Source organism: Boleophthalmus pectinirostris, unplaced genomic scaffold (genome assembly GCF_026225935.1).
Source record: "Boleophthalmus pectinirostris isolate CB_2022bp ecotype Guang Dong unplaced genomic scaffold, ASM2622593v1 HiC_scaffold_22, whole genome shotgun sequence".
Taxonomy (NCBI): Eukaryota; Metazoa; Chordata; class Actinopteri; order Gobiiformes; family Gobiidae; genus Boleophthalmus; species Boleophthalmus pectinirostris.
The window spans coordinates 17,880,251-17,906,582 of NW_026571190.1; positions in this window are offsets into that span (position 1 = coordinate 17,880,251).

A 26,332-nucleotide genomic window follows, 5' to 3' on the forward strand; every position below is an offset into this window, starting at 1 on the left:
AAATAAATGCCCTTCCACATACCATTAACATTTCACTGTGGTCCCTTTATATTTAATAATTCCATAAACCAAAAAACTGCTCCAAACCGCCCTTCCACTGAGCATTTTTTGCCTTGGGATTGTTAGTAATATTTGCATTTGGAGGGTGCACTGACGTCCCCTTATGGCACTTTGGGGCTAATCTGAGAGCATCATTACTGAGGAGAGGCTAACCAAACCAAGAATTTGAAAGTCAAGAGCAGGTTTTTGCCCAATAGAGACCAGCTCTACCCTCTTCAGTTTACCCTCTTATGTCCCTCCCTCAATCATTCCACCAGCGTCAGAGCTCAAACACCAGGGGCTTACTACATTGGATTTGAGTCTGTTTGTTGAGACATGACAGAAAACAGAAAATAAACTTGAATCTTAAATCCTAACAAAACATTTTATCTTGTGCCTAAAATGAAACTCCTTCAATTTGTTTGTCTGAGAAATGTCCTAAAATGAACCGTACACAGAGTTGCAGCCTGAAACTAAGACTGTCTGTGTATTTCTTTTTGGTTGTATGTTTGTGAATAGAAAATATATCTTGTTTTGAATAGTTATAATTTGTAAATGATATGCCAGTGAGCAGATAGTTTATTAAAGAGGGGGTATTTTACTTCTACAGTGTATTAAGTGGAAATGCTTAACATATATAGATCACCATGTTACCTTTTACTGATGTTAAGTCTCCCCTCTCTTTTCTCCTGCGTTAAGTCACTCCCCTTCGGAGCACTATCACAACACAATTAGTGTGCATCCCGCTAATGAAATTACTGCACATCGCATCAGGTTTGTCAAGTTGCTGTGTACAATTATTGTATATTTAGAGAACTGTCGTATTAGAGCATGGCTCTAGGCTTGTTGATTGACTGAGCATTGCACAGAATCTGAACAGAAAGTAAAATGATAGATATACTCATCAAATTGCCTGAATTAAACAACCTTATTCAGATATTCAGAATAATATATCAAAATTAACACATTTTACCTGATGAAGACAGCCTTTCTTTTTGCAGTATGAAAGTTTTCAAACATTTTTCATTTTCTTCTATGATTGAGCCTTTTTCAAATATTAAACTCACCTGTCAGACCTAGAGCTTTGATCAGTTTAAGAAAAAGGTGCCTTTGCCTTTCAAAGCTCCATCGTCACACTGATGTAATGTGAAGACATTTAGGTTGGATAAGTAACACACTCTACTTAGCTATCAAAAGAGATGAAATATTAACAACAGCAAATTGTGTACTCCTTTTTATACTAAATGGTTGTATGTAATGCATTGTAATGCATTGTAGTAAAATACTGAGGTAATAGTATATTTTGACTGATCTAGTACATTTTCTTGTGTTTGATTGAAAAACATTTATGTGCTTTCCACCTTAATTAAACTCAAACATTTGAAACTATATATTTACCTTAAAGGCGCACTATGTAACTTTTCTGGAGGAGAGTCCACCGCCTGTTTCCTGTTTTCATGGAGCTGTTTGCTGTCATGGAGACAAGCAGTTGACACTATATAGGTTATAGTTCATATATGTCAAGAGGAGAGCCTGCTCACAGTAGGAACGTGCAATAGTATGTTTTTTGCTACATAAACATGTGCAATATTGGTAAGTTTAATGCCATAGTGCGGAATATTCCAAACCAATGCCATCGCAATGGAAAAAAGCAGATGGCAGCACCCACTAGAAAAGTTAGTCCACCTTTAAAATACAATATTACTGAGATACTTACTGAAAAATATGACTTGTTGAGTACTTTTCGATTGCTCCTTGCACACATCCCTTACAGTTACCTTAGTTCACTCACTTAGACCTCCAACAAACTTTCACAAATACTACATTAACACTAGATTGTTGAATTTGGGCGTATGGTATTTTGACTAATCAGATGTGCCTTCCCAACTGAGCAGTTTCATTTGGTTGTTCTATTTGTAAATTCTCTGTGAAGGCCAAAATAACACATAACAATTCTGTTTTTTGTGTTGCCAGATTGCATTTAAAACACTCATTTGGACTTGGGTCTCACTTTAGTGTTGTTAATGAGAGACAGTGTTGGAGCTGGTGAAATTTGGCATTAACAGATTCGATTTTGTGGCGTCTGTAACACAGTGAGAGTGTGAGGGCTGAGGCACTGACAAGGGACATTATGTCTAGAGCGATCTGTGATTTTTCATACATTATTTATAATTCCCGCTGCGAGGATGAGGAGAGTGGTGGTGCAATAACGTCACTACGAAATGGACTTGACCACAGTCTGGCATCACACTTTCTCTCAACTCCAGAGTGTTACACAGAATGCACTTCAAATATAACTTCATTCTTCAAAGGTGTGTCATGTGGTTATTTTAGTTGACGTCAGGGCCCCAACTGTGACGTACAAAACATACCTAATTTATATTTTGTCTGGAGGTTAAATTATAGTATGGATGTGAATATCTTATTCATTTTATTTTATTCATGAGAGTAATTGCAAATGCTTTTTTAAGGGTCATTGCCATTTCATTTTTCAGTCTGTTTTTCTGCCATTCCAATCATCAGCCTGCCCAAGGATGAAGATGGTGCAAATACAATTTAACAAATCTCCCAAAAGCAAAAAAACAGTGTCATTTTACTCTTATACAATTGCATCTGCAAGTAGCATCATTTTAACAAGACAAAGGGTGTAATATATATATATATATATATATATATATATATATATATATATATATATATATATATATATATATATATATATATATATATATATATATATATATATATATATATATATATATATATATATATATATATATATATATATATATATACATTTTTTCATGTCCGTGGAGAAAAGCATGCGGCAGATCCTTCAACAGAAAAGTTACTGTAGACGATTTAAAGGTTAATCTATATTGTACTCTTTGCTTGTTTCTAAAACATACTTAAAACTCTGATGTAATGCAAGACAATGTGAAATGTACATTGCTTGCTTTTTATATCCACAAAGCTCGTGTAATGAGACTCTGTAGGTAAAAATGAGATGTCAGATGTAAGTAGGTTAGATTTGCAGTATCCAGTATATGTGAATGAGGTGAATATAAATATGAATGGACCAGAGACTCTTCACACATTTCTTTTAATACGATACAAAAGAGTTGAGAAGTATTCCACGTGTCAGTAGAAAGATTAAAGGATTTAAGTATCTTTGGGCAGCAAGAAAAGATCAAGTGGTGTGGTATTATCAATTCATCAAAGACAATTTATGCCAAGAGCTGTTGTGTTTGGTTAAAATTTCAGAGTAACAAACAAACAAACAAACAAAAAACTAATTGTGATCTGAATGCAGCTACTTTGTTGATATGGAAAGCATGTAGAAGCACTATATCAATTTTAGGTATTAATCACCATATGGTGAGTACTTCTCTGTTAAATGCAGTGCCATGTTCAAACAAATAGATTTGGCATTTCTTTTTTCCAGATACAAATAAATCATGAATCATAATCTAGGCTTTGAGAAATACTGAAAATTTATCTCCCTCTCTACCTAATATTGGAAATCAAATTGTCTTTAGTTTAAAGGATTCATATTGCTATTTTCTGATCTATGATATAATGTTGTTACCTCATTAAAACATACTTGAAGTTGTGTTTTGTTTCATTCACACATGTTTATTAACACACAAACCCTGCATATTTAGACTCAATTCATCTCACAAACAGAAAACACTCCCAGCTTGTGATGTCATGTGGTAATACAGAATGTGCTCCACTGTGTTTTTAAACTAACTCTGTACCAATTTGTACTGAACTAAAGGTAAAATGAGCTGTTAACTTGAAAACTACTGCTTTGTGAAATCACAAAGTGGAACAGAACATTTTGAGCTTTGTGGATGTAGACAGCCTAATAATCCAGGATAACTCAAACATGTGTGAATGAAACAAAACACATCTCTGTCTACTGTGTATTTCTTTTCTGCAAACTCACAAAGACGCACCTGATTCACAACACCCGTGGTGTATAAAAGGTGATGAAAGGAGGAAATGAATAAAATGAATAATAATTTAAAAGGTCTTTTAGCCATGTTACTCATCTGCAAAATGTTTTGTATAATTTATTAAAGAGCTCTTGTCAAAAATTTTTTTTATTAGTCTTTCTTTTTTACTTGATGTGACTCACAAATGGGCAAAAGTCTCCAGAAATCTTTTTAATTTCACAATAAAATATAGTTAAATCATTTTGCACTTAAAATAATTGTATGTAGCCCTCTTACAGTTTTAAAAAAGTACTAAAACCACAAATTAATCTGGGTTGCCACTGTGTAGTTAGAGTAGGGGTAGGACTCCATAAGTTTTTTAAACTTCATCCTGCTCCTTTTGAGCACCAGGTCCCAAATATGTTCATGTACATATCACTATTTGTTGTACCTGGCTCAAACAAATAAATAAATTAAATGAATGAGAGTACACTGAGGTTGCAAATTTTTACTCCATGTGCCCCGTGTGAAAGCACAGAACCTCCAAAATGCACTCACTGAATTGCAGAAGCTGTATTAGCACTGAGTAATGATTGGCTGCTCATGTTGGGGTTTAGGCAGTGAATCAAATCAGAGAGAGGCATTTTAACATGGAAACTGGCAACCCAAATGAGAAATGAGTCTCTCATTTGAGGCTCATTCTGCATTGAAATGATCTTTACACCAAATACCAAATTATATGAACAATTTGGCCAAAGTTTTAGTGACTAAAAAAATAAATCAGCATTACAAATGATTATCAGTAAAAGCAAGGTTTGATATGAAAATGTCTGTCTACTAGACTACAACACTGCTCCACACTAATTACCCATTAGAAAATAAGTAGACTAAAACACAGTAATACATTACCTCGTGGGTTCTCATAAATACTGAAAAATCATGGGCATCTTGTCAGTTTTAAAGGCTGTTATTGGTTGTAAACTGGGTCAGATAATTTGGCACCATTTTTACTGCATCTGGATGAGATGAATTTCAATGAGATACTGGTAAGAGATACTGGTAACTAGATTTAAATTCCATGAATGAAACAAAATAGTTTTCAGGTTTTGAAAATGATTAAGTGTTTAGATGGACTGATTCAAAACATTTTATTTATCCCTCCGTGGACAATCATGTGAGCAACATCAGACAATATAACAGTTTAACAAAGCCGCATGGTGGAGTCCATTCATTTGTACATATGTGTTTCAATAAAAAAAAAACAAAAAAAAGTCTTGCAATCACACACAATACAGTGCAGATTACACACTCCAATGATTTGGACAAACCTTTAACTGTGGTCTGTATTTCTTTTGATGCAACAAAATAATATAGGTAATATAAGAGAATACCTCCTTTCTCTCGATTGTGGCAATCCAAATAGTTTCGAGTTAGCAAAGCCTAATGTACTTCCAACACTGATTCATACAAGACAATGAAGCAAAACACAGCTTCACACTCTGACACGGTCAAAAGCTCAAAACCATGCATAATATACAACCTTTCTCTCATTAAAACTTGAAATACAGCAGCAGAGAGAGGCATGGGAGGATACAGAACATCAAGTTTTTGAAAGATATCTCTCTTTTATTAAATTATTGAAGTACATGAGAATGATTTCTACACCCCTGTTTTTAGAGTTTTTTTTGGAGAAAGTGGTTTTAAAATAAATGTACTCATTTATTAATCACCTTTTTGAGATATTTGGGGATGGCAAAGACATATTTGATGTAGTTTAATGTTGCCGTGGATGTAAAAATAATAATGCATTTCATTTATTAGTTTAACAAATCTCAGTACCTGGTTTTGTTTATATTCACCTGTCTATTACTAATTTAACCACAACAAAGGGTTGACAAAGTATTGAATCCCACATGATAATAAAAACTAATTAGAACAAGTTGAATGACAAAAAATATGACCAAGACGAGACCATATGGCACTTGTACTAAAACTGCAATTATTTTGTGTTGAATATTACATCCTGCAGAAATTATTATTATTATTATTATTATTATTATTATTATTATTATTATTATTATTATTATTATTATTATTATTATTATTATTAAACATTTATCTTAATATCAAAATCATTATTTGTGACAACACAGAAGTCACACAACACGCCTGCACTAACTCCTCTGCCACTAAAAATCCTTGATTATATTTGTTAATTACACATTTCTCTAAAACTGCTGCTGAACTTGATATACTAATCAGCAGTTCTCTTATAAAAACTGTTGAAAACATGGATGAAAAACATCACTCGAAAAGTCATCTTAATTATTCATAGAGGCTACATCCGACAGACATAGCTGCATGATTCTGGGTTTGAGTTCATTAGTGATGGTGTTTTTGCCCTAGATTTTGCTAAGAGCTGCTCTGATTTCCTTTGGGTTGGTCTATTCCCCACAGTGAAAGAAAAGCACAACAGGAAATACAAACTAAAATGACTTCTTCAATATAAATAACACTTCTCAGTCCTCAGTGAATGATGGATGACGAGTGGTTGACATACACACATGGTTAGTTGGCTTGGCTGGTTTCGTCTTAATGAGTGGACACAGAAGTACACACATGTCACTGCGTGGGGAAGCAACAGAAATAGAAAAACAATACGAACATTTTATCTCACAGTGAAAATGCCAATGTACTGCAGTTAGTTTAATGACCTCAATGCATTATAATTGATTTATGGATTGTTTTGATTATCTAACACAGTCGCCTACTGCTGGCTTCAGAAAAGTGTCAGTATGAATGTGTGATTGCCATGCCATACTGCAACAGGATAATTCATTTAATGCATATTTTCTAACCATTAGCTTACATTCATAATTCTTACAGTAGCTTATAACGTATGCTTGTAGGTCTATGTTCAATCAGTTTTAGTCACATGGATGCAGGAGCTCTAATGCCCACGTGAGGTACAGTGTAGTGGGTGATGCTTTGCAGTACAGCTCAGTAACAGCATGGTAAAGGTATGGAAATGACAAGATAACTGGGATAACACTGGATAAATAATGTGATGTTTCCTATCCAGAAGACACAAACCATATTTCTGGTTATTTGCAGTCTTCATTCTGTGTAAAGAGGTTTGAGTAAGGACTAGCATGGAATTAAGTATAATAACAGATCCATAAGTATGACCAAGAAACAATGCAATTTCTAGCTTCAAAAAAAAAAAAAAAAAAAAAAGCGCAATATGTACCTTTTCTAGGTAATGATGAGTCCGCCACCTGCTTGTCCCCATGAAGATGTTATTGTTTTGTCTTCATTGTTCCACAGTATGGCATTTAACTGACAGCTCACAGTTGAATTATTGTTTTATCTTTTACTATCAAAGGCACTATTATTATCTTTTGCAGTCAAAAAGTTTCAAGCCATACTGTGGAACTTGGCAATAACATCTTGAGGACAAATTACAACTTTCTCTATATTATTGAAATCCTGGTCATGGTAATATGTCATCCCTTACCTATAACTGGGAGATACAGAGGAACAAATACATATATCAAAAAATATATTCTGGATCTGTGAAATAAGAAATGACATCTATGTCATATTTTCAAACGAGGCAGAACAGCTCTAATCCAGTTCATGTTTTTAGTTCTTGAGTGGTTATTTATAGTTTACCATATGCACCATATCTCATTCATAATTTCTATCTCACCATCCCCTTGTGTATCTGCTCTATTTTTTGCTTGAATCACATTCCCATAGTGCCTAAAAACAATCTCTCACTACCTCAGAACTATGACGTCATTGTTTGCACCTATTTTTAGACTGGCATAAATTCATTATTCATAGTATAGGTCAGATGCACAATGGGTGTAATAATCTACTCAAAGTGTTTCTGAATCTTAAAAGGTGATGAAGGGATTATCAGAGTTAGTATTGAACAGTTTTGGAAAAATACATAATTGTGATTTTTCAGACAAAAAGTGCAACTGTGATTGGGTTTGAGATTCATATTTAAACTGTGAACTCTCTTCAGACTAAAATATGAACTGCTAAATTAATACGAGCATCACATGTTATTTCAGACCATGTCTGCAGAGACCATACATAATAAGACTGGATATTTTTTTGTTTGCTGATGAAATTATGTTACCTAAAATTGCACTTTTTGCAATGTGGCAGTGCCCAATGGGAGCTGACATCACTGTAAATGTTATTATAACAAAGAGCAGATGTCGTCACAACTGACAACCGCACAGTTGTCAGCACCTCCTATGTATAGCTTAGATCACACTAGCGAGCAGCGGATAAAAAAAAATGTTGTACCAAAATGACTACACATTGCTGCCGATTACTATTCATACAGAGAATAAAACAAGTAAGAGCAATGGGTTTGTACCAGTGGTGATAAAAATGAGGGTTGATCAGAGCAATGACATCTCAAATACAATATAAAGATTACTCTTCAATAGGGTAAAAGAGAGTTTAAAGAATTGGCTACTCACTGCTACTGTATGACACTTTGTTCCACTGTACAAAAACAACACAGAACTGACACACACTAGAAAAAACACTTCTATCTTGTTATTGACAGTATTATAATGCAGCAGCCTCCTCTGAAAATTCTTGGGGCATTTACAAAATATAAGGAGTACAACATTTCTATTTGTCATTTTGAATATGCAAATAACTTAACAACAAAACCTCTGCTTCTCATAAGATTCTTTTTTTCTACTGCAACCGCAATAATGTTAACAGAATTAAGCTGCACTGCTCCTCCAATATAACTGCACAAAACACAGCAGGGCAATCAAAATGTCTTCCTCTATGGAAAAAACACATATAAATAAAGATTACACATCATGACATCTCCAAAAGTGCCTTTCCGACAAAACATCTTCACAGTGCATACGTTAAGATACACAGGCAGCCCTTTATATCTAAATTAGCTATGCAATGTACAATTAACCCTGAGTTAATTACACAAATTGTAAGCTTACCAGACAATAGTGGGTGGACTTTCAATTCATGTAGGTAACACAGGAACATAATTAAAATGTCATTCTCAGTATTTAAATCCATATCAAAACGCTGACAGAAATTGTTTTCAGGTTGTAGAGTGGGATGATGTATTTTGTACTTAAAGTGCATATAGCAGGTTAGGCTAATAATTTCCAAAACAAAACAAAATTATAGATTAGAATAGAATAGACATGGGCAGCAGATGTGACATAAGTAGAGTAATTCCATAACTGCTACCCAACCACACTGAGAACAATGGCCAAAGCTTGTTTAATTTACATAATCATGAACAATTATTTGTCAAACAACATTAATTAATTATTAACCCGAATTACAGTGGCTGGCAAAGTGACAACAGTTACGTCTCTGGGTATAGGTTCTTGGTTTGTCCAATTCCACAGTCAATCTAAAACCATTCATAATAGTCCAGTCCTCCAGCACTGTGCCTTATGTAACAACAACACTATTAAAGGATGTTCCCAAAGCACAATCGATCACAGTTAAATTTAAGTTTCAATTATAAAACTGCAGAAGCTATAATTCATCTAAAATGTCTTCTGCAAACAAAATCTGCTGTCTTGCTGAGGAACACGTCCTAGAATGTATGTATGTATGTATGTATGTATGTATGTGTGTGTGTGTGTGTGTGTGTGTGTGTGTGTGTGTATGTGTGTGTGTGTGTGTGTATGTGTGTGTGTATGTGTGTGTGTATGTGTGTGTGTATGTGTGTGTGTGTATGTGTGTGTGTATGCTCTGATTCTGAAATTCATGAATGAGTTTAGCAGTTTGTTTTTGTTTTTTGTCTTTTCTCAGCTGTTAAAGTTAATGTGCAAACAGAAGCTTGGTCTGAAAACATAAACTGAAAATGTAATCAAAATAACTAGTAGCAGAAATAGTAGTCAGAAAAATTGTAATTAGAACAACCCAAGCTATATCAACAATACCTGTAGAACATCAATACATGTTTAGTAGTGCTTTGCAGAGTAGTTTCAGAATACTTACTCCTTACTTATTCTTACTCCTACATGGGTAATTTATTTTACAATGTAACTCTACTCTTACTTGAGTAAAAGTTTTGGTTTCTCCTCCTACTGTAAGTATACTTTTTATTTGAGTAAGGTAAAAGTTATTGACTGTGAGGGAAAATTTATTCTCTGCATTTGACCCTTCAACCAGTGCTACCGGGTGCAACTGGTGAATTACTTATGTCCAGGTCTTGAGCTAGATTTGGTCAGGATTAGCTGGAAGATTTTACCTGTGGTGCATGTTTGATGATGCAATTTTTAGCTTGTTTTAACTCTACCCACATCACAGTGTTCTTCACAGCACTGAATCTGTCTTCACTACCCAAAAGCCCCACTCCCCCCTCCTCCTCCTTTCTCCCCTTCTTTGTCTGGTTCATCCATAGATATGAATGGAGCCGCCCGCCTCACCTGTCACACAGCAGCACCCAGTTTAGTCTGCACTAAAAATACACTCAACTCAAGACTCCTACAAGGTGCCGCTCTGAGCTTCCCTGTTAAATATGGATTGGAGGAGTATTGACGTCAGCCCTACACACACAAACGCACACACAACACACTAACACACAACTCAAGATGATCACATGGGCATCTGATGTCACTCTGTGGTTTGGGACTCGCACAGCAGCAATGCATGATGGGAAGGCTTATAAAGGCTTAATGAGTCCATGTGGTGCTATACAGCCGCACAATAAGAACGAGAGATTGCTTAGTTAAATGGGAGCAAAACAAAATTAAGGGGTTTTCCTTCAGTGGAAGTTGTGTTGATTATATTCTCTGAAGTGAGAGGAAAAACTTTTCAGGGAGGTCCATCATCTGCTCTATGTCCATGGAAATGCTTGTTTTTTCTGGAGCATGCCATTACAGTAAATTAATCTTGCACTTATCAATCACATTATTTTTATAGCTAAAAAAAACCCTGTAGTTTAGCCTGGTAAAATGATGAACCTAGCTTTCTTGAGTCCATGGAGGTACCGTATATAAGTTTAATATGAAACTGTACAATAACACAGATAATGCAATAACATTTCCATAGAGACATGGAGTTACATTGTATATGCTTAAGCTAAATGTAAACCAAGTGAATAGGGCTGCAATAACAAAGAGAGGATACAAAGCGAATTTATATGAATGGAGTGTATTCGTTAACGGTGCACTGTATAACTTTTCAGGTTGGAGGTCTGCTACCATGGAGATGCTATTGCTTTGCGTGTAATGTTCCACAATATGGTCTTAAACTTATACAAGATGCCCTTATTCATTTATGGGTGTTTTTGTTGCTCAAATGCCTTTAAAAACATGCATTCTTACTGTGAGTCACCTCTTCACAGATCTCACCTGTAAATTGGACTGGTAGTGTCTCCTGCTTGTCTCTACGCAAACTGATAAATTTAATGCCATACTTTGCAACATTGCAGGCAAAGCAATAACATCACCATGAACACAAGCACTTTAAAGAGGCAAACATAATTGTCATACATTCATTTTCATTACTAACAAAGTGGCCAGACAAAATGTGTTAAGCTACCACACCTAATTATGCTACAACTAATTTCTATGTTCATAACTGTCACTGATGGTAAAGTTGCTGAACTGAGCTCAAAATGCTGAAGAGAAGTTCTAGTGCGGTTCCTTATTGCCATTTTTTGACCTTAGTGGGAAGTTTTTGGGGATTTGCTAACCTATCTATTTTTGGAAAGGTTATAGTATATGGAGTCAGAAAATCAATGTTTGCATTTGCCCACGTCTTTATGGTGGCCATATTGGATTTTTTTTTAAAATGGCCGCCAAAAAACCCTTTTTGGAATATCTCAGCCTCTGAATAAGTTGAAATGTTGATTTTAACTGCTAAACCCACATTTTCAGAGTCAGGGAATCAAATGGTGCTAGTTACAAAGCTGTAAGACCTACCCACATTAACCCTTAGATGAATAAGTGGGTCAAAAATGACCCGGTTTGGTTGTTTTCTTGCATTTTCACTGTAATATTCACATGTAATACTCCATGTTCCTCCAAAAACATGTTTTTCTTTTTTTTTTTTATTATCCTGCTGAAATACATCAACAATATGGGTAAAACAAATTATAAACATCACATGCAGCTGGTCAGATAACTCAAAGAGTTTAAAAGTAGCTAACATAAAATTTGGATATTGGATGTAAACACACACATTTAGACACAATATGATTGCACAACTTTTTTATGAGACATTTTCTATACATCATCATTATCATCATCACTTTCATTCAACCATAGACTGTATATATGAGTGGACAGATCTAACGCTGTAGCCACCATGTGCCAAATAGGAAGTTCTCCAGGAGGCTCTTCCAGCTCCTTCTGACTCTGGCTCCAATGGACTTACATTAGGATCTTGTGGCTCCTCTCTCTGTACCTGCTGCAGTGAGCCTTGACATTGTGGTCTTAAAATGTTTGTATGAACCCGCTCTACATGATCCTGATTACCTCCGCCAAGGAAGTTATGTTTTTGCCGGCGTTTGTCTGTTTGTTTGTTTGTGGAAATATGAAAAGGAAGAACTGATTTCATTTTGGGGGTGATCCGGAAGAAATCCTGGATTCTGGATCACTTTGAAATTTTAGTTAACATTGTGGTAAATGGGGCCAAAAATTTTGTTTCTCAATATCTCGGTTAATTATTGACCAAACCCCATGAAATTTGACTCAGGGATGGACAATGGGATCCTCTCTCATATTCCAAAGGCTGATCTGGATCTGATCCAGAAGACTGATTTTATTGCAATTTCTATAAAAAATGGGGGTAGTCCTTGGCGGAGGTCTGCGCTCTCTGAGTGCTTTTCTATTTTTTATTTTTTTTGCTATTTTGTCCATCAAAAAAATCCTATTCATAATATAAAGCCCGTGGCTTGATGAGATCCATCCTGAGTACCTTAAGTCTCTGGATGTTGTGGGTCTTGGCTGACACGCCTCTTCAACATCGTGTGGCGGTCGGGGACAGTACCTCTGGACTGGCAGACCAGGGTGTTGGTCCCTCTGTATAAGAAGGGGGAACGGAGGGTGTGTTCCAATTACAGGGGAATCACACTTCTCAGCCTCCCCAGTCTGTGCCAGGGACTGGAGAGGAGAATACGACCGTGGTTTTCGTCCCGGTCGTGGAACACTGGACCAACTCTACACTCTCGATCAGGTGCTCGAGGGTTCATGGGAGTTTGCCCAACCAGTCCACATGTGCTTTGTGGATCTGGAGAAGGCATTCGACCGTGTCCCTCGTGGTGTCCTGTGGTGGGTGCTCTGGGAGTATGGGGTCCGGGGCCCTTTGCTAAGGGCTGTCTGGTTCCTGTATGACCGGAGCAGGAGCTGTGTTCATTGCCGGCAATAAGTCAGACCTGTTCCCGGTGCATGTTGGACTCCACCACGGCCGCAACTGTCACCGGTTCTGTTCATTGTATTTATGGACAGAATTTCTCGGTGCAGTCAGGGGCCGAACAGTCTGGTTTGGGGACCACAGGATCATCTCTGCTGTTCACAGATGATGTTGTCCTGTTGTCTTCATGGACTAAGTGAGTGTGACCCACAGAGTTCAGCGTCGCTTAAATGAGGCTTGTGATGTTCACGGTTACAGGAGCCAATCTGGAGCCAGACTCTATATTATGAATAGGATCATGTAGAGCGGGTTCATACAAACATTTTAAGACCACAATGTCAAGGCTCACTGCAGCAGGTACAGAGAGAGGAGCCACAAGATCCTAATGTAAGTCCATTGGAGCCAGAGTCAGAAGGAGCCGGAAGAGCCTCCTGGAGAACTTCCTATTTGGCACATGGCGGCTACAGCGTTAGATCTGTCCACTCATATATACAGTCTATGGTTGTATGAAAGTGATAATGATAATGATGATGTATAGAAAATGTCTCATAAAAAAGTTGTGCAATCATATTGTGTCTAAATGTGTGTGTTTACATCCAATATCCAAATTTTATGTTAGCTACTTTTAAACTCTTTGAGTTATCTGACCAGCTGCATGTGATGTTTATAATTTGTTTTACCCATATTGTTGATGTATTTCAGCAGGATCATTTAAAAAAAAAACAAAAAAACATGTTTTTGGAGGAACATGGAGTATTACATGTGAATATTACAGTGAAATTGCAAGAAAACAACCAAACCGGGTCATTTTTGACCCACTTATTCATCTAAGGGTTAATGTGGGTAGGTCTTACAGGTTTGTAACTAGCACCATTTGATTCCCTGACCCTGAAAATGTGGGTTTAGCAGTTAAAATCAACATTTCAACTTATTCAGAGGCTGAGATATTCCAAAAAGGGTTTTTTGGCGGCCATTTAAAAAAAAAAATCCAATATGGCCGCCCTAAAGACATGTGGGCAAATGCAAACATCGATTTTCTGACCTTCATATAGTATAACCTTTCCAAAAATATATAGGTTAGCAAATCCCCAAAAAATTCCCACAAAAGTATATAAGGAACCGGACTATTCCCAGGCACTGTACTTTTCTTATCCAGACAGGTTATAGACATGCAAAGGGAGTTAGTGTAATTAAACCTTAACAACGACTAACAAGTAACATACCAAAATATACTGCAACTAATTTACTATGAATTAATTCCTAACCAGTTACATTGAAAAATAACTATCACTACATGAAGTGGGCTGGCAGCTTGTTATTATTCAGCAGGCCTATATGACTCCCAAATCCCATTTACTCAAACAGCTGGAGATGAGCTCTGGTCATACTTCATTCATGGACTTGAGGGATGTTTATTTCGAGAGTGGTCGCTGCACCAGTCACATGCTGCCATTCAATTTGTGCAGAAGAGAAGCGACTCATTTAGTGGAAAAACCCAGAGGGACGCAAAGCAGATGAAGAAGACTATTTCTGTTAGCACCACTTAATGGGATCATAGCAAATCCAGATGTGACTTAAGGACTTTAGAGCTGCTTTATCCCTGATTAAAACTAAGGACTGAATAAACTAATAAAAACATTGCCATTAAAATAACATCAAAATGCACACTCTGACAAAAAAGAAAAAAACAACAACAAATATTGATAATGAGAATAATTTACACTTTACACTTAACAAACAAAGTACCAGCTTTAAAGTTTTGTTAATGAATAAAAACACAAGGAGATGCATTCATTATAATTAATGCAATTTCCTTACAGAGCCCATTACTGACTACTTGTGAATTAATTACTGATGGACTCAGAAACATGGCATTTTCTTTTCTTGACCAATAAAAACACATGTATTCTTAGAGATTTCCATTCATTTAATATCATGTTTTAGTCGTTATATTTATTGCTATATATTTCCATGTGTCTCTTTTATTAACGTCATAACTTGTATTAAAGTAATATATTCCTCCCTTCTTAGTGATTAAATCATATTTGGATGCCCAACGGTGAGAAGTTTGGAAACAGCTTGCACACGTATGTTGAGTGGGAGTGGGCTGTAATTTTTAGACCCATTGTCCAATTATGAGTAATATCCAGTCAATTATGACAAACGGAAACCACCTAAAGTGTTAAGTATATTTATTTATGGACATGACACTTCTCTGCACAATGCATTTTCCCTATGGACACTGTATACTACCAAGGAATCTACCAGTTTGTATGGCATTAAACTGATCCATCTTCATGGAGACTAACATCATCAGGCCAAGTTACAGGACAGATCTGTGGAGGAGAATCTGAGCTTTTATATATATATATATATATATATATATATATATATATATATATATATATATATATATATATATAAGATTGGCACCTCACCTGTTGATTCAAAGTGTCTTTAACTGTGTTAGTCTTATCAAATGCGTTGATTCAGACTTGCATGTGCATATTTATATATACGTTACTTAGAGATGAGCCAATTTCTTATCATATTGAAGGAGGTAAACATGTAACCCTGTAAACAAAATGTGATAATTTAAACAGTTCCTATTACTTAAATACCTCATCTTCCCATCCCACATGAAAACACAGGATGCACACACATGTTTGCGGAGGGCTGGAGTGACAGTTGGTGTGCGTCATGGTGCGTCGATGTTCATTCACTGCCTCTATGAAAAGTCTCCTTGTGACTGATGTAAGATTGATATGCAACTCCTCTTCGCGGCGCACAGACAAATGGGTGGGCGGGCAGGCTTCCAGGCAGAACGACAGCCAACAGAAAGGCACCAATTGGGACTGTTTTTAACGTGGCCCTGCGCTGAGTAAAACGCTGCTGGCAGGTGCCTCTGTTGCAGCGACACCTTTTCATACAAGTCCCAGGTTTGAATCTAAGAATAGTATCATTTTATTCATGTAGCTAAGACTATGCTAACTGTGTATTGACACAAAGGTGATAAGAGACACATTTCAAGTGTTACAATACAGTGTGCACTATTTTATGCCTAAAGGTTTCCATGTAACTGAGCTGTGGCCATGGAACAGATATAAGCAGCTCTTGAGGTCAAAATGAAACTGCTGTGTGCTTTCTACATTTTATTATAAATCCTTTTTATATTTGAGAATTAGCAACTCCACAGTAGCATGCTAGTTGCTGTTAGCATTACTGCAATGGCAAAACTCACCTATGACCTCTGAAAGTTGTGAAAGGATTTATAAAGTCATTGTGGTGAATAATTACATTATAACCACTAGATGCTATCTATGTTACTGCTGCTGATCAATCTCCATGAAAACAAGATAGGGACATACTCACTAGGAGCCTTATTTAAATTATTTTGAAAGAGATAGCATATATTTATCAACAGTTAAATGTAAACATGTAAAGATTATAGCCAATGTGGCTAATTCCCATCTTCAGTCCCTGGACAGATTAAGCAATCTACAGAACAGCAACACACAGAAATACTGTAAATAAGTTTAATATCATACTGTGGAACTGTGGAAGCAATGACATCTTAAAAGGATAGATTACTGTAATTCCCTAGTAGCAGCATGCCCTAAAAGCTCTATAAAAAGCTTTCAACTGGTTCAAAATGCAGCAGCCAGGCTATTAACAGGAACTTAAAGAATGGAACACATCACCTCAGTGCTGGAGTCCTTTTAATGGCTTCCTGTCAAGTTTAGATATTACATTTAAATCCCTCCTCCCTGACATTAAAGCCACAAAGGGCATGGCCCCATCTTATCTGCAAGATGCTGTAGCACCAGAGCATGGAAACAGAGAACTCCTGTCTCAAAATAGTGGATGACTGGTGGTTCCTAGAGTGTCTCAAGAAAGGCCCATGTATGTTGGGAGAACTCTGGTAACTATCCTCTGTTTCCTCCTACTTTCCCTGTCAAAAACATTTACTATTCAGTTCACCTGTAGTCTGTTCATTGATATTCACAAGTTGTTCCCAGTCCAACCCCCTTTGGGGGCCTCCAATAGTGATGTATATTGATGGCTCACACTCCTGGATGACCCAATACCTGGCTAGTTGACCCCTACCCTATTCTGGATGAGACCCTCTGCCCCTTAGCCTCGGGTGGGCTTTAGCCCTACATATTTCAACTTTATCTGCAAATGGATGTCCTGGACATATCTACAGAATGTCTGGATTTTCTAACTTGGTTAAATCAATGATCTTGTTAAGCCCTAAGAGGCAAATTATGTGATTTATACACTGAAATGAATCTTCATTGAGACAATCAGGTAGCAGGCCCCCCACCACAAAAGCCTATGCCTGTATCCTGCCTCTCTTTCAGTAACTGTATTCCTGCTTCATCCCTGGACACTTCCCTGTTCAGTTCGTCTGTGCTACGCTCTGATATGCGTCACTCGGAGGACACGCCTGTGAGTTAAAAATAAAAGATGAAAAAGGGGCAGAGGCTGATCTGGCGGAAGGGAGAGGAGAGTGTGAGAGCATCTGAATGTTGATTAAAGACATTAAGAGTTGTTTTATATTTTATATTATAGAGAAGGAATAATGACCATGCATATCCCACTAAATCAGTCAGAATGTTACAGAACATGGTGTACTGTAGATGTACTGTGGCTGGAAGTTAATACCTTTAATGAGGACAGACACTGAGTATCTGCTCAATGGGGAAACATGACTGACAGACAATGAGCAATCCATCACAAAAAAAGTTGCATAGTGTTTCTTTAAAACTTGTTCTAAGCCAAAAAAAAAGAAAAAGAAAAAGGCAAGCAGATAAAGCAAACAGTTGTTTACTATGTCTATACTTTCCCCCTGTATCACATTATCAACAGTATTGTACATCTGTGGGTGGATTTGTCTGCAGGCTGTGACAAATATCTAGTGAAAAGTTCCTGTTAATAACACCTTTAGCAATAACATTACTGAGAAAGAAATGTTATCTTGCTCAAAACCGTTTCACCCTCTGTATATAAAGTTAAGGCATTTTTACACTGGACCTTTCATAGACACAGTAACTTCATGCACCTAAAGCAGTTTAGGATTTGCCAAACTCTGCTTTGTGAAACTAAATTATTAAATCAAGCTTCACCTTCAAGTTTCATCGTCAGACCTGAAAAGCCTCTGCAAAGGATGTACTCTTTTTCATTCAGCCCCAAAGGCCTATTCCATAGCAATGAAATTTCTGTCAATCAGTTTCACTTTGTTGTGTGAGTCAGACCATGCATACAAACAGCACATCCTGATTCAAAAAAATAGAAAAAAGGAAAAAATGTAAAAGTATGCAAAAAATGTACTGCTTTAATAAAGTATGAACTAACACAATGAACAAATAGTTATAAAAATGATTCAGGTTTACTAAATAAGGGATTAATATTATGCTATTAATGAAGTGGTTATTAAGCTTGAATCATGCTTAATAAACAATTTGAATCATTATGAATTAAGACTTTCTTTATGCTTTATTATGACTGTTTTTAAGGTATAGTTATTATAAAGTGCTACCAATATATTGTTAATGCTAACTCAGACATGAAGGTTACAGTAAGTTCCAATCATTTATATTTATTTATTTAATAGTATTGGTATTTTGAAGCAGAAATTTGCAACAGTCTCTTAAAATGTTAAAAGCACAGGATATACAAGTTTACTGTGAGCAAGTATGGAGAATAAAAATAATGAATAAGAATTAATAATAATTATGACTAAGCTTCCAAAAATGTTGACATTGTAATATTATGCTATATATGATCACTCTTCAGAGGTAATCTTTGCACTTCTACCCTGGGGTGATGATGTGATGAAAACAAGGCTTGCAATATGCATTAACCACCATCAATATGCTTAGACATACAGGCAAGTAGTGTGAGAGCCTTGCCTAAGGGCACAACAATATGAAAAAGCTAGGACAGGGTTCAAACCAACATCGATCCATTCTTCCACTCGAGGCAGTGGCTGTGTATATATACATGCGCACCACAAAGAGGACCATTGTCTGATTTCTGGAGTTATCAGATTTAAAATGTTGTTAAAATGCGAGCAATATGATTTCCGTCACCAGATGATTTTGATGATCTGATTTCTCTTATGCATGAAAACACACAAAAAAACATATATAAAAATTATCTTATTCTAGTTGTCTGATTTGTACTGGTCATGTATGTCAGCCCAAAAGAAAATCAAATAAGCTGTATTTAACTTTGGTTATTTTGGTTTAAGAAATATATTTGAGCAGCTGAAGGCTTTCCTCGCATGACAGTTTTAAACACTTTCCTTGTGGGTTGCAGGAGGTCTGTATTTGACAGTTTGGTTCCAGGTCCTGTCAAACTGTCACAGACTCTGACAGAAATACTTTCAGCTCCACAGTGGACATGGCACTTGCAACAAAGAAGAGCCACAACACTGCACTCAAACAAACTAAAGGTGTCTCAGTATAAGAGATAAAAGTCTAACCTGTAACCAGTGATGGGGAGAATACTTTGAAAGTTTATTTAGTAACAGAATACTGAATACCAGCATTAAAATTATTTTGGAATCTATTCCAATACACAAGCCAATCAGCGTACTGTATTCTGAATTCTGCAATTCCTATCACTAATTGGAGAAGGAAAAACTACACATGCACAAACTATGTGAGCAATGTTTTCTATTACAAATACTATGCAGTTTGGAGCCTAAATTGTGTGGTCAAGTACTACAATGCATTCCTTGGATTTACAGCATAAAATAACTATTGAAATTTGTAATGAAAATTTTATTGATTAAGTTTCAGGTAACAATGCAAATTTTAGACAAGACCTTAAGCAATCAAATGTGGAAGACTGAAATAAACAAAGCTAATTCAATCATCACAGGGATTTCAGAACTTTGTAAATACCAAAACTACATGATTAGGTTTAATGCATAATTAAACCTCATAGAGAAGGGCTATGTTACTCTCTGGTAGTTTGCAATAAATCATCTCAAAATGCTGCCAAAAGAGCTACAATTCAAAATAAAGATTGAATAAATATTTGTTCTAATCTAATAATCCAATAATGGTATAAAACAACATTTCTGCACTTTTGTGGATAATTTCACAGTTCCAAATTGTATAAAAAAAAAAAATCATATTTCTGTTGAACTGCCAATTTGTAACCTAATTATTGCTATTACATTTTGTTACACATCCCTTATTGCAGCCTTGATGATGTAGCCTACTATTTGCTAACAATTCAGTTTTAGTTTAGGTTTTGCAATATAGCTTGTAACCCAAATTAAAATATGTGCAAAAAAGCCTTATTCCAATACGACTATATTCTTGAATACACTGTAATGCCCATTTGAGTGGTGAGCAGACTGAGATGCTGGGGTTAATGACACTGTTAGACACTTCATAAACTCTCACTTACAAAACCAAGTCCATTAATTTCTCCTAAACAAGATTTCTTCCATTCACGACAGCTCACAATATCTACACTAAAAAGCAGCCTTTGTTACAGTTTTAATGAACCGTGCTCAGACTCTACTTCAGCTTTAGAATAATGTTGTGCTGTGTGCGTCACATTTCAGTTGTCACAGCCTGAGGACCTTTAACATCCTTGTACAGTATATATATATATATAAATTTATATGTATAAAAATGTAACTAATTAACACTTGTCACTTGTGTAACAATTTCATCCAAGTGTTTTTAACAGAGTAGTAGTAACAGAGTAATAGTAACAGAAATAACAGTATTTAATTTAGTTTGGTTGTTAGGAGTCATCACAGTAAAATTTTTATGATACAGCAGATTTTAATGCTGAATGCCCTTCCTCTCATAACTACAGGAATTGGGAAAATGAAATGGGTGTCGTGCCTGGGGGTACAACAACATCTTTTGTGTTTAGGTGAATACATCAAAGCTGTTTCTATTATTTAGCTGTTTTAGATCAATTGTAAGATAATCATAGTTTAATACAAGAGACATTATATATATATATATATATATATATATATATATATATATATATATATATATATATATATATATATATATATATATATATATATATAGTGCTTGAAGCTGTACAATATCAACAGGACTCTAAGGGCGTTCATTGCGAACTCGATGCGGTTGTGGAAAACCACCCTTGAAGCCAAGGGGAAGCCACTTGCACATGTGTCCATCAAATGTGGCATATACCAAGGAGACTCACTGTCCCCACTACTGTTCTGCATAGGCCTGAACCCTCTCAGCCAAATAATCGACCGCACTGGCTATGGATACCGACTCCGAAACGGGGCCACCATCAGTCACCTCCTCTACATGGATGACATCAAGCTGTACGCTAAGAGTGAGCGAGACATCGACTCACTGATCCACACCACAAGGATCTACAGTACAGACATTGGGATGTCATTCGGGCTTGAGAAATGTAGCAGGATGGTGACAAAGAGAGGGAAGGTAGTCCACACAGAGGGGGTGTCACTCCCAGAGGGAACAATAGCAGACGTTGAGGACAGTTACAAGTACCTTGGTATCCCACAAGCAAGTGGCAACCTCGAAGAGGCAACAAGGAAAGCGGCTACGGCCAAATACCTGCAAAGAGTGAGGCAAGTCCTTAGAAGCCAGCTCAATGGCAAGAACAAGGTGCAGGCAATCAACAGCTACGCCCTGCCAGTGATCAGATACCCTGCAGGGATTGTAAGCTGGCCAAAGGAGGAGATACAGACCACAGATGTTAAGACACGAAAGCTCCTGACCATGCATGGAGGGTTCCATCCCAAATCCAGCACCCTGAGACTGTACGCAGGCCGGAAGGAAGGGGGCCGAGGACTAGTGAGTGTGGGAACCACCGTCCAGGATGAAAAATCCAAGCTCCTTGAGTACATCAAGGACAAGGCCCCGGCAGATGAGGTGCTCAGAGAATGTCTCAGACAGTGGGGTCCAGAGGAAGAGGTGCTGGAGGGACCATCATGGCAGGACAAACCCCTACATGGGGCGTACCACCGGAACATAACTGAAGTGGCTGATATCAAGAAATCCTACCAATGGCTTGAGAGGGCTGGTCTGAAGGACAGCACAGAGGCACTGATCCTGGCTGCTCAGGAGCAGGCCCTGGGCACTCGAGCAATAGAGGCCCAGATCTACCACACCAGACAAGACCCACGGTGTAGACTGTGCAAAGAGGCTCCTGAGACAGTCCAGCACATAACTGCGGGGTGTAAGATGCTGGCAGGGAAAGCATACATGGAGCGACATAACCAAGTGGCGGGCAGAGTGTACAGAAACATCTGTGCAGAGTACGGGCTGGAAACCCCAGGATCAAGGTGGGAAACACCTCCAAAGGTTGTGGAGAATGACCGAGCCAAGATCCTGTGGGACTTCCAGATACAGACTGACAGAATGGTGATGGCGAACCAACCAGACATAGTGGTGGTGGATAAGAAACAGAGCAGAGCCGTGGTGGTTGACATCGCAATACCAAGCGATGGTAATATCAGGAAAAAGGAACACGAGAAGCTAGAGAAATACCAGGGGCTCAAGGAAGAGCTGGAGAGAGCCTGGAAAGTAAAGGCATCAGTGGTGCCTGTGGTGATCGGAGCACTCGGGGCTGTAACCCCCAAACTGGAAGAGTGGCTACAACAGATACCGGGAAAAACAACGGACATCTCAGTCCAGAAAAGTGCAGTACTGGGAACAGCAAAGATACTGCGCAGAACTCTCAAGCTCCCAGACCTCTGGTAGAGGACCCGAGCTGAATGAGGGTGAGAGAGACCTACCACCGTGGAAGGTGAGAAACACATTTATATATATATATATATATATATATATATATATATATATATAATAATAAATACGTTAATAAATTTCTATGCTTACATTGAATTACTCTGCTATATGCCTGTGTGAGGTACTATCTGTAGGCCTTACAGTACTACAAGGGGAAAAAGGAAAAGAGATCAGATCAAAAGAAAAAGATCAAAAAAAAAAGAAAGAAATGCAAATGAATTCTCTATTCTTTTTAACAGGGTTGTGCAATAAAAAAAACAACAACAACAAAAAACATTTGAATCAATCGATTAAAATTGAGTGTTTGGAAAATTCATTCATTCTCAGCCCTATTTTCATTTTTTTCCTAGAGATTCACTTAGCTTCCCTTGTTCTCTATATAGCAGCACTTGAGGAGTTCTGCTTCTCCAGGTCCTGGAGCCTCATTAAAAGTTTCTTGTTCATATTAGTTTAAAACTGTACTAGTAAAACATCAGTCACAAAGCTGTATGCAGCTGTCACAAATTTACGACATTGGTACAACATTGGTAAATTGACATTAATACAAATAATAAATAATTAATAAATAATTTATTAATAAATAAGAATAAAAATGATAAAAACCCATATATGATGCAACTATCATAGCTACATTCATTCATGCAGGCTTCTTCGTTTCAGCTAAACCATGGATTTCCCACAATGGGTAATACTTAAAATAAAACAAAGAACAGAACTTGAGTCTTCAAACTTTCTGGCAGAGCCTTAAGTACTCTATCATTATGTACTCCTTTTGCAGCTGTTCCTCTAAAATTATCATAGCATGGTTTACTGTCTCTTTTTGTCTTTTTCATTTTTCACACAATCCCACTCACTATTGCAAATTCACTCCATCTCTAAAGAGGCTGTTACAACCACGTATCAAGCCAGTATTATTTACCTATCTCTCCTCTCTAAAGCGTTGTTCTCCCAGTGAATAAACGGTGTAGTTGACCTCTCAAAAGCTGGGTTAAATGGCCCTTATACTAGTGAAATAGAGAAGATTGGAAGAGCTGAGGAAACCCTACATTTTCATTATAAGTGCAGGCAGCTGTTGACACCCAACTAAGTGCTAACAAAGTAAGTGCGCAGACACATACGCACACAGGTGAAGCAGAATTTGGCTCTGATGAGGTAAGCATCGAGCAAACCTGTGAATAAAATAGGTGAGATGTTGGGGTGTTCTGAATTATAAGGTGTATTTAATAAGCTAATAATGTAGACTACAGAGCATAGCAGCGATAAGATGACGTCTGTTCTGTATATCGCCATCATAAGAACAAAATTAATTTGTCTTAAAGTCTTAAGGTACACTGTGTAAGAATGCAGGTTTAATGTACTTTGGAGAAAAAAGATATAATGAAATAAATACAGTTAGTTACAGACAAGCAGGTGTCAGACCCTCTTCAAAGAAAAGTATATACATATTACACCTTTAAAAGGCTTATATTGAGCTATTTTTTAATCTGTGTTATAATGCTGTTTCCTCATCCAACATACTTGGAGTTGTGTTTTATTTCATTCACACATGTTTAACACAATCCCTGCATATTTAGGCAAAGTTTTTGTCTCAAAAGGCTCCTTGTGTGTCATGTGGTAATACAGGAAGTGGCCCATTGTAGTTTTAAACTTTGAAGCATTTCAACCCTGGAATTGCCAGTCTCCACTAAACAAAAAGTAAAAGCTAGCTATTTAAAAACAACTGCATCATAACATCACCATAGCTGTTTTCAGGCTGGTCAGAATGGTGCCGGTGCTGGTTCCCGCACCAATTTCACTGGGAACCAAAGTGATCACCGGTGAACGACCTTCGTTCAAACCATTTAAGTGAACCCATGACACGTCATCAACAGAAGGAGTGGATTTACCACCAAATAAATACAAGGCCATATGAAAATGGATGTCACAGGAAGGAAAATAACAATCATGAATCACATCATCGACACCAGCAAGCATTTGTACTTAAACAAGTCATTATTTATGTGCGCCAAGCTCTGCTACAACATCGATCTGCTGTGGAGAAGGCGGCAACGACGCCTAATCCAAAAATGTAATCTTATCAGGCGAAAACGGATACATGCAAGGCGAACGGTACGTAATAGTTTTTGTAGACTTAAAACTTTTAATTTCACACGTGATGGTTTCAATTGGTCTTTGTTTGTTTATTTTACCGTGTGTGACACGTATGAACGTGCTAATGTCTTCTGTGTCGTCACGGTTCTCTTAGATAAAACAAGTTTTACTTGATTTCCGTTGGGAACCAACTTTTCGGTTCCTGAACACTCTGATTTTCGGCGTGATCACGTGAGTCGGTTCAGGATTAGGTACGGGAACTGGCATGGGCATGGTTCTCTGTCAGCCTGAAAACGCCTAAAGTGGAACAGAACATTTTGAGGTTTGGAGACGTAGACAGACTAATAATAAACGGTTACTTAAACATGTGTGAATGAAACAAAGCACAACTCCAGGTATGTTTTAAAGGAGGTAACAACGTTTTAAAATGTCTTAAAGCTCACAAGAATACATTTTGCACAATATGAGACCTTTAAGTGTGAGAACAATGGAGTGTAGTCACTTTAATTTCATCATTGGCTTAATAAGGGAGTGTAGTCACTGCCCTCGTCTGGTTGGTTAATCAGTTATGTAGTATGCAACCTTACGCAGCAAGATGGATTCTCGTGGTAGTTGTGAGTTCACAAACTCACGAGACCCCATTTTGAGATGCTCCCGCTGTACAGTTAAATTCGACCCAAGCAGTAGTCGGCCCAATCACACAGCTTCTATGCACAGGGGGTGGAGTTTCAGACAACCCCAAGGGCTAAGTCTACACCAAGCAAACAAACATGGTGGCGCCGGCAGACAGTGATGGTGGCTTATAACGGCCTTAACGCTCAGATTTGTATTACAAAAATATAACTTGTTTATTGACATCTTCCTTCTCCAGCATGACACTTGTTTTGGTTTTACCTGGCCCAAATTGGACGTCATTTTGACGCTTGCCAAGATTAGCTAAAAAGAAACTGGTGGGTGGGCACTTCGGAATGGTTTGCTTAATCAGTTCAAGGCATTCTGCAAGTTCCTCCTTTTCTAAATGCTTTCATTATGGGCTGTTTGAGATGGATGATGTTTAGAACTCAATTCAGAGTGATTCAC